Source organism: Narcine bancroftii, chromosome 14 (assembly GCF_036971445.1).
Source record: "Narcine bancroftii isolate sNarBan1 chromosome 14, sNarBan1.hap1, whole genome shotgun sequence".
Taxonomy (NCBI): domain Eukaryota; kingdom Metazoa; phylum Chordata; class Chondrichthyes; order Torpediniformes; family Narcinidae; genus Narcine; species Narcine bancroftii.
The window spans coordinates 23,069,929-23,084,712 of NC_091482.1; the positions used below are offsets into that span (position 1 = coordinate 23,069,929).

At 40.2% G+C, this 14,784-nt stretch overlaps 1 protein-coding gene across 1 annotated transcript in view; it reads left to right on the forward strand.

Annotated features, from left to right (window-relative positions):
- Positions 1–14,784, forward strand: part of galnt17 (polypeptide N-acetylgalactosaminyltransferase 17) — a 309,637-nt gene that overhangs the window by 14,555 nt on the left and 280,298 nt on the right. The window lies entirely within an intron of this gene.

Genomic DNA, 14,784 nt, shown 5'->3' on the forward strand with positions numbered 1-14,784 from the left:
GGAAAATCGGTGGGTTGGGGTTGGGTGTTGGGTTTTTCCTCCTTTGTCTTTTGTCAGTGAGGTGGGCTCTGCGGTCTTCTTCAAAGGAGGTTGCTGCCCGCCGAACTGTGAGGCGCCAAGATGCACGGTTTGAGGTGATATCAGCCCACTGGCGGTGGTCAATGGGGCAGGCACCAAGAGATTTCTTTAGGCAGTCCTTGTACCTCTTCTTTGGTGCACCTCTGTCACGGTGGCCAGTGGAGAGCTTGCCATATAGCAGCTTATGAATGAAGAAATCAGTCATTTCAGGCCAAACTTGTTTGCCCCTTAGTTTGAGACTGTGACTGTGACCTCAGTTCCAAATTTCTAAATCTAGGGATACATTCTCTCTCTCTCTCTCTCTCTCTCTCTCTCTCTCTCTCTCTCTCTCTCTCTCTCTCTCTCTGCTCTGATGAATTGGTCTCAGAATTTTATATGTTTCATAGAGGTCTCTTTCATTCTTCTAATTTTGAGAGAATTCTAGAGAATAAACTATTCCATGGAACCTACCTGATAAATCTCAAAAGCAATCCCTGTCCATAAAAATATATCCCAGTGTTGGACAGAGGATCAAATATATATCATAGTCTATGTCTCAATCCACATGACGTAAGACAGCTTGATTCCTGGACGCAAATCTTTTTGCAATTTAGGCCAATGTCTCACTTGTCTTTTTGCCTGGTGTCTACATGTTATCCGTTATTTACGCAGATACTGAGGTGGCTTTGAGTATTTAGAATATTTCTCAATCTCTCATCATTTCAACAAAAAGGTAGACAGAATCCATTATTAAAAAATCCTATATTTTTGTCAGTTTTAACTGAACATCCTTTGCTTTGTCAAATCTTTCTGTTCTGTGTTTATTCTGATTACTTTGGACAAACCTGAATATGCTTTCATTTTATTTAATAATGATAATGTCATCCACATGCAGCTAGAGTAGTTTTTGATTAGTAAGGGGAAGTTGAAAAGAAACTGTTCATGAACCTGGAGATGCTGGACTTCAGGTTTCTGAACCTCGTTCCTGAAGGTAGTAGTGAGAATAGGCTGTGACTAGGTGATGAGGGTCCCATGTAATGTTTTAAAATTAAAGTTTAAAATTTTAAATTGAATTTAGAGATACAGGACGGTAACATGCCCTGCCAACCCATGTGCTCATGGTGCCCCAGTACCCCAATTAACTTACAAACCCCATACGTTTTTAAGGGTGGGAGGTAAAAGAAAACCTTGAGGAAACACAAGTGGTCAAGGGGAGATTGCACGAACTCCTTACGGACAGTGCCAGACCGGAACCCAGGTCACTGGTCCTGCAATTGCCTTGTGCTAACCACTACAATAGCTATGCCACTTTGTTAGGTGCCTTCCTGAGGGCCTTACATAGATGTTCTCAATGGATAGGAGGTCAGAGCTTGTGATGGACTTGGTCATGGTTCCTGTCTTCTGCATTCCTGAGCACTCAAATAACCAAACTAAGTAGAAGTTTGATAGATTATTCAACAATATGCCAAATCTCTTCAGACTTCTTGGAAATTGAAAGCATTTGGTGTGCCTTCTTCATGGTTACCTCAATGTACTAGCTCTAGAAGAGGTCTTCCGAAATTTGGTACTAATCCTCTCCCCCTCAATCATATAAATGTGGATAAATGTGTGGACCCTCATCCTCCCCTTTCTAAAATCCACATTATGCTCCACGGTCTTGTTAATGCTGAGAGCACGATTGTCGTTCTGCTATCACCTAACCAGTCTCTTGATCTCCATCCTCTATTTCAAGATCATTTCACATTATTTGGCCAACAACGGTGGTATCATCAGCGGGCTTATAGATGGTGCTTTCGGATTTCTGGCAGCAGACGTTCATGTTTTACTTTTGATACCAATAGTTTTCCATGGGATGCGCCAGAGAGAGTTGAAACAAACTGCTGAAATAATGATTGAGCTTGCTCACTGGTACTGCATGTGGGCCTGCAGACCTATTCCATGCTATGAATTTAGTTTTGATAAAATCAGGATTAAATTTTCATTCCTGACCTTCAGTGAAAAAGAAAACTGCACCAAAATTTTGCCAACTCAAATAATAATAGATAACCATTTCAGCCTTGTACCTCACAGCTCCAACACATTTTTCTGCCTCTCTCCAGTTCTGATGTTGCAGTATCCATTCACCTCTACCGACCCAGACAAACGCCTCCTGTCCTCTTTCAGCTGGCACTGCCAATTTTATTTATAACTTCTCCCACTCTGATAGAAATTGACTCATTTTCCACCAACTATTGAGCTAATTTCTGCTTAAAAAATAAATACAGTTACTGAGCAATGAGCAATAATATCTGTTGGTCATATTTCACAGAGGACAGATTTTGTAGGGTATAAGGAAATTGGGATTATTTCCCATGTCATTCCACATCACAAATGGTTTAAAATTCCGAGGTAATGGTAACAAAATGACAAAAAAGTACCTTGGTTGCTGACTTCCATCCAATGAAAACTGCCTCACACAGGATATACCGTATATTTCCGTGTATAAGGAGACCCTTAAAAGCACCCAAAAAAACAGATGTCGTCTTATAGGCCAGATACAAAAACATGTCCGTAAAATTCTAATCAACATACCACTCAATTGGTTCCATAATCCATTCAAACCCCACCCTGCAGCAAAGTTTTAAGCTACTGGTATATTAGAAAGAAATTTTTAATGTTTTAATAAAAAACACATCGAAGATCCTTCAAAATCACTATCACTTCCATTGTCAGAGAGGCCAATACCTTGGCAAACACATCCGGAGTCTCACTGTTTACACCGTCATCGTACAGGCCCCAGTCTGATCCTGGTGAGTCAGCTTCCACTTTGTCATCAGTGTCCCACAATAAATCATCCATTGCACTAGAGATACCGCACTTGTTGAAAGATTTTATTACAGCCTCTACTTTCACTTTATCCCATGCTTTGACCACAAAATCAAACAGCACATCAGGTGATGCAACTCACATTGTCCTGCCTTTTGTAAAGGATTTTTCAGCTCGTCCTCCAATTTTTGGGGGTTCGTCTTATACACCCAATAGATAATAGAATTCAGGCTGAAAATGGGGACCCGTCTTATCTGAAGGTGGTCTTATATGCCGAAATATACTGTAAGTGAAATTTGATAATCAACAAGCAAATTACACAATCAATGACATTTTCTGATATCTTTGCTTTATTAATGCATATTAGAGGTGATCTTCCCACACCTGTCAGGTATTCAGAACTTTTTTCTTGCATTTCAAAGTATGTAAGAAAGCAGGGCGCTTATCTGAAATCCTGACATTATATTATAGGAAGAATTCTCAAAACAAGTGGCTCTCAATACCTAGCTACTTGCAATCCAAACAGCATCGTGCTGCAGTCCCAGTGATGGAATTATTTAAACGGATTCTCTGGAAGTAATGAGAGTGGGTGGGTGCCACAGACGTCAGTGTACGTTGCAGGAATGGACAATAGGTTGAGAGTCAATGCACAATCTGGATTCCAATGCAAAGCAGAGGTACAATCTTAACCTTAGCAGTTAATTTATCAGAGATTTTGTGATATCCTTTGAAAGCATTATTAGATTCCTCTCTGCTACAAAGTACTAGTTGTCTAGTTGCTGTTTTTCAATAATCAAACTGGTCTGCCATTTGAATTATGCTACAATAAGGTTGATATATTGGCACTCATTTCCAGTTCAATGAATAAAAATGGAAAGAGTCTGAGAAACTCAGGCAGAGAAGATGAAATGTTTCATCTTTAGTGACAGAAGAACTACTTTTGATTCTTAACTTGTTTTGCTTGGTCCACAGAAACTGATTGATTGTACTCAGTGTTTCCCAGCATCTATTTCTAAAATGTATTCCATTTACGAGAGCTGGGTTTTGGAATTAGTTGAGGATGCATTTCCACAATGAGAAGGAATTCAAAATATGGAAGTAGAATTTGTTACATTAAAGCATTTATTCTTGTTGCCCTTACAAAGGTGGCAGTGAACTTCTGCAGACCTTGTGTTTCTGCAGTATAGCCCAATATGTTTTCATTCATCTTGCTCTATCTACATCTCCATCTGATATTTTAATTGTTACATCTCAAACCAGCAACAACAGATGATGCAATTCAAAAGGGTTAAAATTTAACTATATTTATTAATGACTATTAACAATATAATGTCTTAACAAAATTAACCCCACTCTAAGTATTTATAGCAAATATCAGTGTGTATGTGAAAAGCTCATAACAGTCTGTGCCCCATATTCAAAAAGGAAAAGCCCCCAAAACCCCAGGTCAGTCAGTCAAGTAAGTCAGTCCACAGAATTCATTCTCCAAGTTCAATGTTCAAGTTCAGTTCTTTAACTGATAGCAAAGGACGTCATATGTTATATTGAAAGCTGGAAAGAGAAATGACTGATGTTGCATTGCAATAAACTTACGAATCCTCATTTACGAGGCATGTGCATTTCACACAGCTCTCCAGCTGCCCTCCTGCTCCAACTGCCGCTCTCTGCTCCACAGGTGGATTCTCCCGTTGTTCTCAAAAGTTCCAAGCAATTGGCGAGCCACCACTCAGCTGTATCACAAGTTGCACAGAGTTCTTAGCAGAAATTCATCCTTTATAATGATAGTTGGCAGCCAAAAGGTCATGCCATGGTCCGTATTTAGTATTTTTGAATGTAAAGTTATTGGAGGCATTAATGTTGAAGCAGAGCTGGGATCTTATCAAAGATTGAGAAAAACTAATCAGATTAGGATACTGTAAAATGTAAAGTGGAAGGGCTGAGGCAATTGCAAAATAAATACAAGTAGAAGTTTAATGAGAAAGAAGAAATATCTTGTCGTAAAAAGAATTAAGAAATAAATAACAGTAAGGAAACAGTACAAAGTTAAAATATTGATGTTTAAATTTTTTCCTGAAGAAATTCTTAACTCAAAAGAATAGGTGGTTGAACTTTAATTAACATAACATAACATAACATAACAATTACAGCACGGAAACAGGCCATTAGGCCCTTCTAGTCCGCACCGAACCAAACACCCCTTTCTAATCCCACCTCCCTGCACAATGCCCATAACCCTCCATCTTCTTCTCATCCATATACCTGTCCAACCTTTTCTTAAATAATACAATTGACTCCGCCGCCACTATTTCTCCCGGAAGATCATTCCACACAGCTACCACTCTCTGAGTAAAGAAGTTCCCCCTCATGTTACCTCTAAACCTCTGCCCCTTAATTCTTAACTCATGTCCTCTTGTTTTAAACTTTCCTCCTCTTAACGGAAATAGTCTATCCACATCCATTCTGTCTATCCCTTTCATAATCTTAAATACTTCTATCAAATCCCCTCTCAACCTTCTACGCTCCAAAGAATAAAGACCCAATCTGTCCAATCTCTCCCCATACTCCAGATGCTTAAACCCAGGCAACATTCTGGTAAACCTTCTCTGCACTCTCTCCACTCTGTTTATATCCTTCCTATAATTAGGCGACCAGAACTGCACACAGAACTCCAAATTAGGCCGCACCAACGTCTTATACAATCTCAACATCACCTCCCAACTCCTATATTCCATGCAATGATTGATAAAGGCCAGCATACTAAAAGCCTTCTTCACCACCCTATTCACGTGAGTTTCTACCTTCAGGGAACGATGTACCGTCACTCCTAAATCTTTCTGCTCTTCTGTATTTCTCAATGCTCTCCCATTTACCACATATGTCCTATTCTGATTCTTCTTACCAAAATGAAGCACCTCACACTTATCAGCATTAAATTCCATCTGCCATTTTTCAGCCCACTTTATTTTTCGGGAAAAAAGTTTGATATGCAGCTATTAATAATGATCATATTGTTTTATCGATGACTAATTTAAGGGACAACTAATATACAAAGTGCTCCAAAAGCTGAGAGTTTAAGGAAAGATTGATTTTCTAGAGTTGTTGTAAATCATCTTGAGATTATTCACTTAGGAGGACATCTTTCTCATTAAAATCTGAGAATTGATGACTATCTTGGGATGCAATTATTTCAAACCCATTTTAATCTAAACCTGTGTGTCTCTATCAAGATTCCATTTATTATCACAGTAATAAAACAGTGTCATATTACATTAAATTTCTTTTTGCCTGCTGCAAGGCAGGCAGATTTGCCACCGGCAGGAATTGCCTAAGCGCCTCTTATAGTCTGACAAAGTCAGAGAGAGAGAGAGAGAGAGAGAGAGAGAGAATTAAAAAAAAAGTTTCCCCCCCCCCCCCAGAGTCAACGAATGCCCGTAGACATCCCTCCAGCACGTCCGCAGCCCCTGTAGCCACACAAGGTCCAGTCCAAGCCATTGGGCAACCTGAGCTCCGGATCCGAACCTCCAACACGGTCAGGAAGCCTTCAGCGCCCTCGGCACCTCCTCTCATCCCAACTCTGACACTTGGTACCCCTCCAGCCAGTTCGAGCCAGTTTCCAGCCGTCCGCAGCCCGGTGCGAGTCTCCCGACAGCAGCCTGCATCTTCCACGGGTTCCTCACTTCAAGTCGCCAGCAGCCTGCCATACGCACTGGTCACTCAGCAGTAATCAATATCAGTACCGATAATTGATCAATTTTGTGCCTTTAGATCAAATGGCATTAATTTAACTTTTTTAATGCTTTCTCATAATATAAAAAAATCTTCAGAATAGGAAGTAGAAAATATCTTGAAAAGAATTTAAAAAAAATATGTCTGGCAGTAATTTAATAACAAAAATACATAATTCTCTTTGCATTTGGACCCTTTAAAAAGCCACTCACCACTGATACTAAAAATAACGCTGCTGCTCAAATTATTTGTGTAGCACTAATTCCAGTGGTGGTTCAACATTATCAGTGAACGAATTTCAGAAGGGATCCAGCAAAAGCCAGATTTGATCTTAGAGCAAAAAAATGAACTGAAATTCAAACTCTCTCATTCAGTTTCTGATGGTTCTACAGTTAATGAACAAATAAGAGGTGAATTTTGGCATTTAAAATTATGGTGGGAAAATGGTTCTAAAGGTTAAGACCCAAGGGATACAAAGCATGTTGGTGAACTGTATCCAAAATTGGCTGGATGAGAAGAGGCAGAGGTATTGGGGGAAGGATGTTTTATTAACTAGAAATCTATGACGAGAGGTCATCTACAGGGATTGGTACAGTTCTACTTCCTACTTCCTCAAAATGTAAGGGAAATCCAGCATCTTCGCCAATGTTTCCCACCAATTTTTAGAGATGCACTATGGAATCTATCCTGCATGGATGTCTTGCAGCTTAGTTTGTGAAATGCTCTGCACCAGATTGGAAGCATGCAGGGTATGATTGAAGATTAGGCCATCATGCAAACCAACAATCCCCCACCCCACTCCACTAACTCTGTCAGCACTTCCCACTGCCCCGAGAAAGCAACCTACATACATAATAATGGACATTTTCCACTCTAGTCACACTCTCCCCTCTCCTGCCAGGCAGAAGGTACACAAGTTTGAAAATGTGTATCACTGAATTCAAGGAGAGCTTATTTTTTGCTGTTATGAGTTGATCACCAAGAACAGTCCAGTATGAAACCCAAAGAATACTGTCCTTGAATTCAACAGACATCTTATTCAAATACTGGTACTCTTCATGCTCTGTCTAAAATCTCCTATATCCTCCAAATGATCTCACAATTGCATTTTAAAATTTGTATACGTGACGAACACTTAGCTTTTAGTTCTCAGTAAAACAGAACACAACTTTATGGACTATGTTGTGACTGTCCTAATGTACTAACTTTCAAAATCCTTTGAATCTTTTGCATTTGTTTGGGTCTAAATTAAAATGATATGTTCTGACAGCGATGATTGAAGAAAAAATTGCTCATTTTGCAGTTTTAAAATTGAAATGAAAGTTGAATAGTGAAATTGATATATGCATAAATGTTATGATTTCTCTTTGTTGTCATAATGGACAACCCACCAGGCATTGGGCATGTTCAAAAAAATATGGAAATAAATCTATAACCATATGACATATAACAGTTTACAGGCCATATTGGCCCCTCGAGTCCACGCCGGTTCACTTGAACAACTCCACTAGTTCCCCCCTCCCACTCTCCGCCCATAACCCTCCAACCCCCTCATATCCATGTACACATCCAAGGGCATTTGTTTCTCTATTCCCATTAGCACAACCATTTTCCCTTTTGTCCCTCATCTGGATTCCCCACTGATCTTTCCCAAGACCATCACATGGATGATTGTTTGAAATTGGTCTCAGATTGCAGGAAACGATGGATGTTTGATAGATGTACCATCAGCAACTCAAAATGATTATCTATTATAGCACATGAATATAATACCAATTACATACATTGAATGATTTGTTAATTTGTATCTTTTGTTACTATGAACAACACCGAAAAATCCAGTAAGTTCTGAACGAACAAAATAGCATCTGTGTTCCATTTTATTTTTGCAAAAGCATCAGTGTTTCTTGATCTTATATTGTGTGCAAATCCTATTACAAATTACAGCTTTCTCCAGCAAATAAATAATTCACTGCAAATAGAAATGTCCATTTCGCAATGATTAACTGAAGCGACATGTAACTAAGACATACGTTTTATTCTTGACCATAAATGTAACCAAAAGATCATTTTTATAAGAACATATTTGTCAATGAAATACACAGCCAATTAAAATTTATGTATGAAATTGAGATTATATCTTTGAGAGGAATGGTTTATTTTATTGCTCTGATCCAGCAGAGTGAGTGCTTGGCTTCTGAGGAGCTGAAGAGAGCCTTGGAGGCATACAACTTGGAAACAGGGCCTTCAACTCAACAAACCCACACCAATCATCAACCATTCCATACATACTAATCCAATTTTGTTCTCTTCACATTCTCGTCAAATTCCTCCCCCAGACTCCAGCAATTTATGGTGGTCAGTTGATCAATCAACTTACACATCTTTGGGATCTAGGAGGGCAGCACCCGAAGTCAGGAATGCACCTGGGTCTCTGCTGCCATGAGGCAGCCTCTATGGTCAATGGTTCTCAACCTGTTTCTTTCCACTCACTTCCCACTTTAAGTAATCCCTATGCCATCGGGTGCTCTGTGATGAGTAAGAGATTGCTTAAGGAGGTCTGTGAGTGGGAAGGGAAGGTTGAGAACCACTGCTTTGGACCCAATTGTTCCTGAAATATTTTGCTTGAGAAAAATTGTCATTGGCCCATTTCCTTTGGAGTTATGAGATGGTGCACATAATGAGTCCATGAGGTACGATTAAAACAGTGGTTTTCAAACCTTTTTCTTTCCACCCACATCCCACCTTTAGCAATCCCTTTCTAATCACAGAGCACCTACGGCATAGGGATTACTTAAAGTGGGATGTGAGTGGAAAGAGAAAGAGTGTCTACAGGCTGAGCCATCGTGTAACCAAGTCCACGCTGGAGGGTGCTGATGTCATCTGTGATTGTGCAGAAACCCAGAACAATCGTGAGACGGCCTAATTTGTTTGTGCCCTAGGTTTTCCAACAGAATTAAATTGAGCAAGCTTGTTCCACCATATTATGCAACCTCATTTGTGTAGATTGTGTCTTTATTCCCAGAAACTAATTTTTAATATTTTTTCAATTTCAACAAAGTCTGGAGCAAGCATTACTGCTAGAACTTATATGAGTTCCTGGGGAAACAATGTTGTAACTATTTAAATAGATTAAGCAATCCAGTTCAATTCCCAAACACCCAATGCAATTTAATTGTGGTATTCAAGCAAAACAAATGGATTGTGTTTTGATTTCAGGCATTTCTTCCTTTAATGTTATCTTTTGCTCAAAAGTTGTGTCCTTGCTTGACTCAGAGATTTGGGTGAAGGTAACATTTCGGATAACTGAGCATACGATGTACGATGAGAGTCCATTGAAGCATTTGCGGGGTACTGCATAATAAGTCGTGCTATTTTTAAGGTGACATTAAAAATTAAGCCCAGCTCCCTTCTCAGGTAGGCTGTGGACATCCTCTTTGCTTTATTTAATCAGTAGGATTGAGGATTTTGAGGCATCAATGCAGCCACATTCATAAGTCTTGTTCTTAGTGGGATTGAAAATGACAATATGAGATTGCTTTGTTGTGCACCTTGGCTCTGTCCGCTGCAATAGCGTGGATCACCCAGTAGCCGTCCATTTCAGTTCTCCATCCCATTCCCTTGCTGACATGTCTGTCCATGGTCTCGTACTGCCAGACTGAGACCACCTGTAAATGGGAGAATCAATACCTCATTTTCCAACTGGGCACCCTCCAACTAGATGGCATTAATATTGACTTCTCTGGCTTTCGTTAAACCCACTCCTTACTTCTCCTGTCATCTCTCCATTCCCTGTCTCCTTTTGCACAGACATAAGAAATTCTACCTAGTCCTTCATCACATCCAATTAACACCTTTTGCTGGTCTCGATTCCTCCCCCATTATTTGAATTCTGAGACTTTATGATCTATCTTGCTCCTGCCTTTTCCGATTTTTCCTTGAAGAAGGGCTCAGGCCCAAAACATCGGCAATAGATCTCCTAGAGATGCTGAAAAGACCAGCTGATCTCCTCCAGCATTCCAGTGTTTTCACTGAAAATGACGCTGCACCACTTTTTTCAAAATGTTTGCTTCCTGGAAAAAAAAATGGGGATTATGATCGACAACTTCAAGCTGAAAACAAAGATGATTTCAGATTTGCTATATCACGTGGGAAGTTAACTTTTATTGAATTTCTATTGAATTATTAATCACATAAGGATGCTGACATTACGTTAGTTCAACTCACTTAAAAATGTTTTGCCACTGATTTTCGTTTGTACTCAGCATCTGATGCCTCTTGTGTCAGTGCCAAACAAGTCAGCCAGTATCGATGGATGCCAGTTGCCCTGATACCCCTTTTCCATGGTCGCAATGTCCTGGTCAAACATATCACCATGTTTGTCACGGACTGCACTAAGATCAGCAGGGAAGACGTCCAAGTGCGAATGCAGAAAATGGATTTTCAAAGACACGCAGCACTTCGTGGTTTTGTATGCTTGAAGTAGACTTAAAATGTGACAGGAAATCACAAAAATGTTATATTTAAAAAAACAATATCTACTTCCTCAGGAGTTTGCGGAGGAGCTAGTGGAGTTGTTCAAGTGAACCGGTACGGACTTGAAGGGCCGACATGGCCTGTTTCAGTGCTGTAAACGGTTATATGGTTATATGGTTAATATGTGATAGGAACATTTTAAGCATCCCAAAATCCATAAAATGCACTCAAAAGTCTTCAGGAAGCAAAGTCTTCATTGGCTATTAACATAAAATACAAACATTTCACTCCCTTCTACTTTTATAGATGTTAAGTGCAATTTCAAGCTTTGTATTTCTTTTAAAGCTGCAAGTACTGAAGAATTACTCCCCCTCCCCCACCCCCCATGCATCGTCAGGATATTGGGCTTCATGGTGGACCTCCTGAGATGTCACACCAAGGCATGATGAGTATCAAGAGTCTGGTGCAAGTTTTATGATGGTTAATTAAATTTAGAATGATTATAAGACCAAGAGTGAAACAAGCCTCTGCAAATGAGAAATGGCACCACTTCAAAACTTCCAATGATGGTAAACACTACAATGTTGTGAAGCAGCGGAGGTCCTGCAATTTTACAAATGGACGAATCCCCACTGCCTGCCATCGTGAAACCAGTCCTCTTGATGTTACTTCCATTAGTTTAAAATTGGGTATTTTGGGGCTGAGAGTTTGTGAGAGAAGCTTTCATTTTCTATTACAGTTTTATTTCAAATATTTAAACTAATAGCTTGTCAAAAAAAATCTTGTTTTGCTGTGAAATTCAAGTTTGGCTGCTGAGAATACAAAGGCAGGAGAGTGGGCTGCGACAAAGATCCAGAGGGACTTCAGGGGCATAGCCGCAGATCATATGATTCCGAGGGACCTGGGTGTCCTTTGACCATCAGTCGTGGAAATTTAAGCAGGTTCAACATGCAGTTTGAAAAAAAAAATGAATGGCATGTTTGCCTTCATTGCAAGATGATTTGACTAGAGACATCCTGCTCTCATTAGAATGCATTTAGAATATTGTGCACAGGTTTGGACTCCCGACCCAGGGAAGGACATATTTGTATTAGAGTTAGAGGAGTTTCACTAGATGTAACCCAAGGAAAGCATTTTTCCAATTTGCAGAGAGGTTAAGATGACTGGCTTATATTCTCTAGCATTCCAAAGAATAAGCCAGGATCTCATTGCAATATGCAAATATTTGTGGGGCCTGATAAGGTTGATAAAGAGTTGATTTTTTTTCTGCCTCAATGATCACAAACATAAAATATACTGTTAACAATTAATTCAACAAGGATAAAATTCTTCAGCTGAAGAATGTTTCAAATCAATGCTCTGAAGTCTCGGTTACTGAGTATATTCAAACAGAGATTAGTAAACTTTTGAACGTTTGGGTAATCAAAGGATATAGACTTGGTTCAGCGAACCAGAACATAAGGATGCGCAATCAATAAGGGGTGACCAAAGGGCGATGCCAGACTTCAGTATTGAATCACCTCTTTTGGCCACCTGTTGTAAGATAAAGTCTCGGCAGTACCACATGAATGACTGTCCTGCTTTTTTCAAGTGGAACAAAATATGTGATCGTTTCAAAATAATGTGGGGTGTGAGAAGAGTAGACAAAAACAACCCATGGGCAGAGGGGACAAACATTGAAGGACACACAAGGAAAAGAATTGGATTTGTATGAAGGAAGCTTTTAAAAAAATACAATGAATATCTGGAATCTATAACTTGACAAAAGGGTTTAGCAAATGGATTGGGCTTATACTGGATGAAGAATTGGAGGACAACAGGGAAAGGCCAGGAGAATTTGACTGACTGCAATACTCGTGTGGAGAGCTAACGTGAACTCAAAGGGCCAAATATCCTCCTGAATTGTTTCCATTCTCCAATTCTGTGACTGTCAGTGTCAGATGTTTAAATGAAAGATGAGATGTGGCGACCCACTGAACGCTGTTTAAAAACCCACGACAATGATCATTGCAAAAATAATATCAGCTTAATTACCAAAAACCAGTTTGAGGGACCAGTATTGGCAAATTATCAGAAGAAAATATATCCTTGACAATTTAAGACTGTAAAGTTGAATCATGTTTCACAACTGACTCGTGAATAAAAAAGGCTAACAAAATATATATTAAGGGTGTAGTGATCATCACATCGGCTATTTATTTATTTCAAGTTTAATATACATTTCAAAATATTTTAGGTCATTTGGATAATTGAAGAGAGGTTACTATTGGTCAGTACCTGTGGAGACGAAGTTCCTGCTTTGAATCGAAATGAAAGGGAATAAAATTGTACAAGGCACAAAGAATCGCTTGTCAGATTCGCTCTTCCATAGGAAAGATGAACATGGTCCAGGAATTGAATTATAAGGAAATAATTCAGATGGGAAATGACTAACCTGCTTTTAACATCCATAGCTCAAAAGCATTAGGATTGAAATCCTTCTGTTGGAAATTAGTTTCAGCATGTTCCTGGCACAGAAATGTGCAAAAGTGAAAACACAATGTTAGAGAGATAGCAAAGATACATAACCAACATTTTGGGCTTGACCAAGAGGGGAGGAGGTGATTGGTTTAGCAAGTGAATTGGGCTTATGAAAAATATGGAAAACTGTCAGCAGTTGCCCAAAGTAAAGGGTAAGGGGGAGGGGGAGAGGAGCATGGCTGCAAAGGCAGGAAGTACAGGTGGAGAAGGGGGGAGGGCATAGCAGCAAGTAAGGGAGAGGAGAGATGGCCCTGTGAATAGAGAGGGAAGGGGGTGGAGAGCTGAAGGAAAGAAGACAAGGGGAAAGGGAATGGAGAGTAGGTTAGCGGAAACTGGAGGCCGATGTTAATCTGCCCTGGCAGAAAATCAGGTACTGTTCCTCCTATGCATAGGTAGTCTTGGTGGGATAGCACATGAGGCCATGAACAGACATGTGAGTACGGGAGTGGGACACAGAATTGAAATGGTTGGCCACTGGGAGGTCCCTGTCACTGGTGCGGACAGAGCAAAGGTGCCCAGCGAAGCAATCTCCCAATCTGCGTCCAGCCACTCTAATGTAGAGAAGGCCACAAAGGGAGCACGGAATGCGGCAGATCACTCCTGGAAATACACAAGTGAAGTGTTGCTTCACTTGAAAGGCCCGTTTGGGGCCCTGAACTGAATATGCATGCCATATCAGCACGTAAAAATCTTTAACACAGTTCTCAAAAGTGCTGGATAAATGCAATTTGACACTCAACATCCAGAAAATCTAAAAGGCAGTCGAAGTTTCGAGCCTGAACCCTTCAGGAGTGCTAAAAATTGGGCAGACGCCCAAATAAAACAGTGGCAGCTGGAAGGGAGAGGTGTACCGACTAACAGGTCATTGGTGATATAGTTGGGAGAGGGAAAGAAGAGGCAGAGGGATGATGGGGGAAGAGCTGATGAGAGCCAAGAAAGATAGCTCTCTGATGGTAGAAGAAAGGGAAGGGAAGGGGCTGGGGAGCTAGAGGAAGGGAGACAAAGAGATGAGGGAAAGGGAGAGACTGAGGGTGGGTGTTGATGGAAATTGGAGAACTTTTTATGGATGTGGTCTGGTTGGACAGAATATGTGTTGTTCCTCCAGTTTGTGGGTGACCTCAACTTGGCAGTGCATGAAGTCACGAACAGACATGCCAGTGTGGAAATGTGGTGTGGAATCAAAGTGTTTGGCTACCTGGA